This window comes from Poecilia formosa, unplaced genomic scaffold (assembly GCF_000485575.1).
Source record: "Poecilia formosa unplaced genomic scaffold, Poecilia_formosa-5.1.2 Scaffold343, whole genome shotgun sequence".
NCBI classification, from domain to species: Eukaryota; Metazoa; Chordata; class Actinopteri; order Cyprinodontiformes; family Poeciliidae; genus Poecilia; species Poecilia formosa.
Window position 1 is genome coordinate 195,736 of NW_006800282.1, and position 7,167 is coordinate 202,902.

At 36.5% G+C, this 7,167-nt stretch overlaps 1 long non-coding RNA gene across 1 annotated transcript in view; it reads left to right on the plus strand.

Annotated features, from left to right (window-relative positions):
* The first annotated feature begins 6,938 nt into the window (after window positions 1–6,938).
* The window catches only part of LOC107833198 (uncharacterized), a 28,051-nt gene continuing 27,822 nt past the window's right edge, over window positions 6,939–7,167 (plus strand). The window contains exon 1 of the long non-coding RNA XR_001658907.1: window positions 6,939–7,164. This is a non-coding gene — a long non-coding RNA (uncharacterized LOC107833198). The remainder of the gene's footprint in view (window positions 7,165–7,167) is intronic.

Below are 7,167 nucleotides of genomic sequence, written 5' to 3' on the forward strand. Positions count from 1 at the left end.
TCAAAGCTTTTTCTGCAGATAACAATCTGAAGCGCACACGCACCGAGTGTTTCCCTGGTGAGGGGCTGTTCCAGAACACATGTGGCTCAGCCCCTCCCCATCCGGCAGCGCCTGGACTGAATGCTTGAGTTGGGCCCAAAGGACTGATCAATATGATCAAGACCTGATAGGATCTGCTGTCCTCGGTGGGCGGAGGCAGCACGTGCCACGCACCATCAGTGAGAATCCATCAGGAGCTCTGATCACTGCTGCCTGAATGCTTTCTACACAAGATTAAAAAATATCAGTGAACAACAAGGAAGTTCTGTTCTCATCCCAGTTGATTAAAAGTTATCTAATTTCATTTGCTGTTTTAGTTTTACTCTAAAACCTAAAAACTATACCTGACATGACTGTTGATCCAGATAAAATCTAAATCTGATGTCATGTTGCGTTCTGTGCAGCTGGCTGCATTGTTCCATTACTGAGGTGGACTGGAGCTGCTTTATTCTCACCATGAGGATCCCAAAGAAAATCTTCACTTTTAATCACATAACCGAGGAAGACCACTAAATGTTTGTTTCATTTATGAAATTAATTAGTCTATTTTACATTTTTATGATCTTTTGATTTCACAAAAAAATAACTGTCCCATTGCTAATCACCTCGGGTAGCCAGGTCCAGTCCTGGAGAGCTACTATACTGTAGCTCTCGATGCTCCTGCACATTGAATCTGATCATGAGGCCTGCTGACAAGCAGCCAATTTGATCCAGCTGTGTTGGAGAAAGGAAGCATCTAAAAGTCACAAGATGGTAGCTCTCCAGGACTCCTCTGGTAGGATTCAAAAAATGATCAGTGTAGTCCAAGTAGCAATGACCATTCATAGAAAACTGGATGAATGAAGAGAAATGTATAATTTGAATGTTAAAAACTGAATATTCAGCTAAACTAATAATCCCAAACACAGAAAACAAATCCTCAAATGGTTAATAAATAAATAAATAAATAAATAAATAAATAAATAAGACTGCCACACTGTCCCAGTCAATCACCTGACCTGTCTGAACATAGTTGTATATTTCAGGAAGGAACCACAGGTCAGAGTACATATCAGACCTTCAGAACCTTCAACCCAGAGCATGATTCTGATTTCTCTATAATATTTATATCTTCATTACAAAAAAATACATTTTTAACAAGAATTGAACAAATTTTAGCAAGCATATAATTTCTTGTCATTTTAGCATCCACATAAATGATCAGTTCCAAAAAAAACTGAGAAACTATTATTCTTCAATTTTTTTGGTTTGATTTCTTAGTACTTGTAAATTACTGGAGTTGTTACCAACACCTGGTGAGAATATTAACTTAAAATGAGAACATGTGCGGCTTTCCTGAACAGCTGAGGGCAGCTGGGACTGTTGGTACTTTTAAAACAAGCAAAAATGAATTCAGTCTGGCCTTTAGTCGTACTTCTACATTTCTATTTTAGCACTGTTTTATGTATTTTACAATATTAAATTTTATTACAAATATTTTCATCCCTTTGTATTTCTATGTTCATTTTATTGTTTTGGTGCCTTCATAAATATTTCTGTTTCTTTCCTTTGCTTCTTTGCTGTTCAGTTATTATTCCTCATTTCTTTTGTAGTTGTTTGACCTATTTCTGATATATGATGATACTTAGTTTGACCATTTCTTGTTTGTTTTTAATATCTGTCCATCTGTTTCTAAAACTAGCTGTCACACCACTGTATGAAGTGACATTCAAACAAAGTTTGATACATTCATTTTCTGCATTTCTAAATTACGTTTTCAGCACAGAACATCTGATTAAAGTTCAAGTCAATACTGAAAAATAATTATAAATATACCAGCAGCTGTAATTATGTAATTGAAGATCAATAATTGACACTTTGAGCATGTTTTGGTGACTTGTTTTATAAAATAAATGTGTAGGCTTTTCTAATGTCTTTAGTGTGCATCATTGTCTACATATAATATTTCATCCCAAACCTTCCCCTTTAACGGAATATCATTGAATTTGGAATAAAAGAGATGTTTGTGGTGCTTCTGTAACAGTTGAGGCTCATCAAAGCACTGAAACATGATGATAATCAGACATATCCAACATTCTCACAAGCCTTTAATCTGATTTATGGACACTTTCATGAGCAGCGCTTTCTCCCCACCTCTGCTGACAAAACTGAGACGAAACATTTTATAGCTGCAACATCTGAAATAACTCATAAGGAGCACAGAGAGATGTCAGGGAGGGAGGGCCAACCAGTGGGCTGTGATGTGGAAAAAATGGAGAAAGGCAACGCGAGGCCAGGAGGTAATGCGTTTGAAATTTATTTTTCAACCTCTGTCAGGAAGGTGCATTAATCTAGGAAGATCTTACAAATGTGTGATTCCACCATCACTGGCCACTTCCCTGCTCTCTCATCCCAAACATTAAATATCACCTGCCGTGATTAATCCCAACTTAATTAAATCCATCAGCCAGACAATGGCCAGCCAATGAGCTATGTAATCATTCACATAGTAAATTAAGAGAAGCAGAGGCTGCTCTGTGTTCTGCTCTGACAGAGATGGAAAGGATGGAGCAAAGGGCCCCAAAAACTCAGCTGGAGGAAGCCTGAGGAGGGAAGTCAGCCTCACAACATGGTGGCAGTCCACACACACATCAATTACAGCTGTGACCATTCGCCACAGAAAATTAATCAACAGCTGTTTTGATAAGCGACTCATCATTTCGATCATTTTACTGCATAAAAATGTCCCACTTGTGTCCAGTATCAAGTGGCATCATTTTCTGTTTGCACACAATCCTCAATAGATTTTCAGAGATGTATTCATTTTTTTGTTTCTTTTTAAAATGTACTTTTAAAATGTAAAAAGACATATTTGGAAGCTTAGATTATTTTAAAACTAAATATGTTGAAGATACCACTTCACAAAAATAAACCTTTCGTAAACTTTAATAACATTTTATAAACATTTGCAGGAACAGAGAAATAAATTTTAATCACCAGTTTCTTTTAATAAACACATTGCCATTCATATCTAGGTATTCTTGTAGGATATTTTTACACTTTTAAGTTATGGAGCAGACACGCATGTAAACAAATACCTCAAGTCAAACAGATGAGCAGTAAAATGAATCATCACCAGAGCTGGGGACGTTTTGAATTGAAGGTAAATAAGATGGAGAAATGGTCCTCCGCTCACATGTATGCTAAATGTGGCCCGTATGCTAAATGTGGCCCACATGTTTAAACTTCAATTAAAACTAATTCATATCAAACATTATTGATCACATTTAGATTGCAGTAATTGTTCAGGAGTTCCATTAGTAGGATTAACCCTTTAAGTACTTGTGTCAACATCTTAGAAAAAGCATTTAACCTCAAACACCAGCTGATAGCATGTGTCTGTATTCACACACACACACGCACGCACACACACACGCACACGCACACACACACACACACACACACACACATATGCATGCCACACCATACCTGTGGAAACTGTAACATAAGATTTTATTTTTAAGAAGTGTTTTTTTTTTCTTTCCTTTGCTAGATTAAGTAAAACAACAATATTTTTCAGTTATATTCATTCTTGGGTTAATCAACATTTTATACAGAAAGTCTAGTTGAGGATTTTCTATTCTTTGTGAGAACTTATTTTTACTTTGAATAAAAAGTCCAAACTGAACTTTAAAAGAAAATGTTTTCTTCATCTTCTTGGAACCAGTGGAAAGAAACACATGAACCTAAATGTTCTGCTGTCACTACATGTTTTCATCAATGTTCTTACTGATTTTGAGAAGGAAACATTTACAACTTTCTGTAAATGTTTCAGCTGAGGAATCTTTCAATTCTTTTATTTATTTATGACAGTGTTAACTTTGTTTTTGTTGTGAATGTTCTATAACTTCTGTTGGCCACAGTCAGTCTTGGACAGGATTAACTTGCAAAAAAAGATTTTTAATCTCCTTTAGATTTCCTGGTAAAATAAAGGTTAAATAAAACTTCAGTTTTTAACTTTGATTCAAACCCACTGGCTCTCAGTCATTAGCACCTTCTGAGTTGCAAATGTTGAAATCTGAAGGAAACAATTTAATATGTGAACTTAAGAATACATTTAAAAGAAAAGAAAATGACCCAGAGTTGCACTGTTTTAATGGGCAAACGGCAGCCGCAGCTGGGATGTTAATGCTAGCAAACAGGATTATCCCCAGAAAGGATTTCACTGCTAAGCATTTCCTCTTAATTAGATTTCTCAATTTCAGGGATGAATTGCCTTTTAGCAACAAGAGCTGCCACTGAGGGAGCTGTTAGCTCCTTATAACTAAATTAAATGTATAATTAGTGCTACAATTACATTACCAGAGGCTCTTTTGTGTTTGTCTGAGAAAAGGAGATAGGGGAAGAAGAGCTGATGTGCTTGACTGACATCTGACCGCTGCTAGGAGGTGTACTGGCTGGATAGCAGCTGAGAAGATTTAAACAGAACCTGGAACAGATGACACTAACATGAGCCACACCTGGTTGCACCCAACACACACCTGCTGAGGATTCAGAACTATTCCTGTTAGTGTGTAAATGCTGACATTTTATGTTTAACTTTCAGAAAATATGACATGACCAAAGAAAGGTTCCACTTGTCAGGACAATAATTCTAATCTCATTGTCAAAACTGTAAATGTGCCACGGCTACATAGCGACATTGTCAAAGAATACAAATAACCCCTGGTAATATTTCACTGCTCCTGCTGCATGGCTTTCTTTAGGGCCACCAACACGTCATTTTATAAGCTCTTTATTCGCCACAAACGACTGAATAACCAAATCTGACCTCTTTTAAAGTGCCACTTAAATAATTGACATACATATTTTGTGCTTCGGTGTACAGACTGACACGCCTACATCTTCATGAGAACAAAATGTACTTTTATATCCAGCTCAGGTTTTCCCATCATTTTTTGATGTGGGTTATGGAAAGTAGAACTTTTTCTTTTTCTAACAATGTAGAAGTTGCACTTGTATGTTCAACAACCTCTGGCTTTTTAACATTAAATGTCTGATGATTTTATTTGAAACAATGAAAAGTTAATAATGCTGTAATTTTAGTCTAAGAGCTGATAATAGCAAACATTATACAATTCAGCTGCTGAAATTACAACTTTAACTTTTAAAATTTTTGTTGTATTGTTTTTTTTATTGTCTGTCTTGGTTGTTTTAATTCTGAGAAATTATAAATAAAGTAAAAGCATCCGAATGAAAAAATGAAAACTTTTAAATTTGGAATTCTGACTGGGAAAGTCTGAGGTTTTTTTGACAGCCCTGATGTCCTGTGGTGCTGCGTGTTTCCTTACATGTTGGTCACTTTGAATTTTATTAAATTAGTCTCAGACATACCACTGTAAAGCTTTGTTGATGAACATGTTACTGCCATGTTTTGAATTTGCTAGTTATAGCTACACTTTGGAGCAAAACATCCAACATATCGCAAAGGGCCTCATTTCCTTAATTTCTATGCTGTAAAAAATGTTAATAAATGTAATTTGTGTCATAGAAAACTCCATGCAACTCTTTCTGGTGTGTAACCATCTGGATGTCAGTTACTGTAGTGCAATCATTAACCCCTGATGCTTCTCATGTCCACCATCCAGGATGTGCTGCGTTTCTCATTAGTCTACCTCTCCTAAACACACATGGTGAACATACACTGAGTACACGCCCTGCTCACACCTCTCCTCTCCATCCTCACCGCACATCTCCCAACCATTCATCACCGGCCTGCTGCTGACAGTGACGGATGGGTCAGGCCGCCACTGGAACTCTCCCAACCAGAGACTCATACGGCCACAGCAGCAGACTGACAGCTGGAGCAACATGTCAAGTGGCGGAGAGACTGCGGCCATTAATAACCTGCGTCACATGATCACAACGGAGAAGGGTGGGGGTCTCTTGACTCCCATCCAAGTCAAGGAGGGAGATGTCTCAGGGATAGTCATGGACACCTGATCTTTAATCAAGTGCACGCTGCCAGTGGGTGATGAATTTATCTCTCTCAAACTAGAAGGTGTTTGATTGGCTGGGGAGGGGGCATTTGTATCTGATGACCCTTTAGCAATTTGTTGAAACCCATGAGGAAGAGTCTTCTTGAAAACCAGACCACCAACGTTGAAATGTGTGAGCACTTAAAAAAAATTATGACTGTTGTGGCATTTCTATTTATTTAGGCTTAAAGTTTTCTCATTTTAATTAAAATAAACCATAATTAAATATGCATCCAGCCATATCTGTTGCAGTTCTCATTTCTTATTAGCTGTAAGCTATAGTTAAACACACAGATTTACATGAAGTTAGTTTTGTTTTTTTTATTAAAGTCCAGCTTTCTTTTGGTGGCTCTCTGAGGGTTTTTCGGGGTTCTTGGGTGAGGATTTTGTGCTGATTGCATAACAACACAAATTCACACAAACAAAAAAGCTTTTTCTCATAGTTTTGTTCAGATCGTCTGTATTCTGGTTAACTGGTAAATCTTTTGGTAAGCTATGGCATGAGAGGGTTACTTTTAAAGGAAGATTTTGAAAGTTAGCCTGTTTAGTATTCAACTAAACAACTTTTAATGAAAATATTTACAGCAACAGGAAACAACTGAATGCATTCATCTCTAATTTGTGACCCTGTGACATAAAAACCAGCATAGCTTTCATGCATGTTTTCATGTTTCTTATGTAACGCCCCTAAACCATGGTTCATTATTCACAAATTTACCTATTCGTGAATTCTTCTGTGAAAACAATTTTTTTGTAGAGCACATCTATATGGGTAACACTTTATTTGAAGGGGGTTGAATAAGACTGACATGACACTGTTATAAACATGACATAGCACCTGTCATGAACATCAATAAGTCTTCATGAATATTTATGACTGTTGTCATAAAGCATCATTCGGTAAATAATGACACTTTTAATACAAAGTTGACATTATTCGAAATGTCTTCATTATGACAGCTTGTCATTAACCTCACCAAAAATATCTTCGTTATGACAACTTGTCATTAACCAAGACATCATGATCTGACATAAATTTGTTATAAAAGTCTTACCGATTAAACTTTAAAAATTAGCTTTATGTAGTAATATTATATAGCTCTGCCATGTT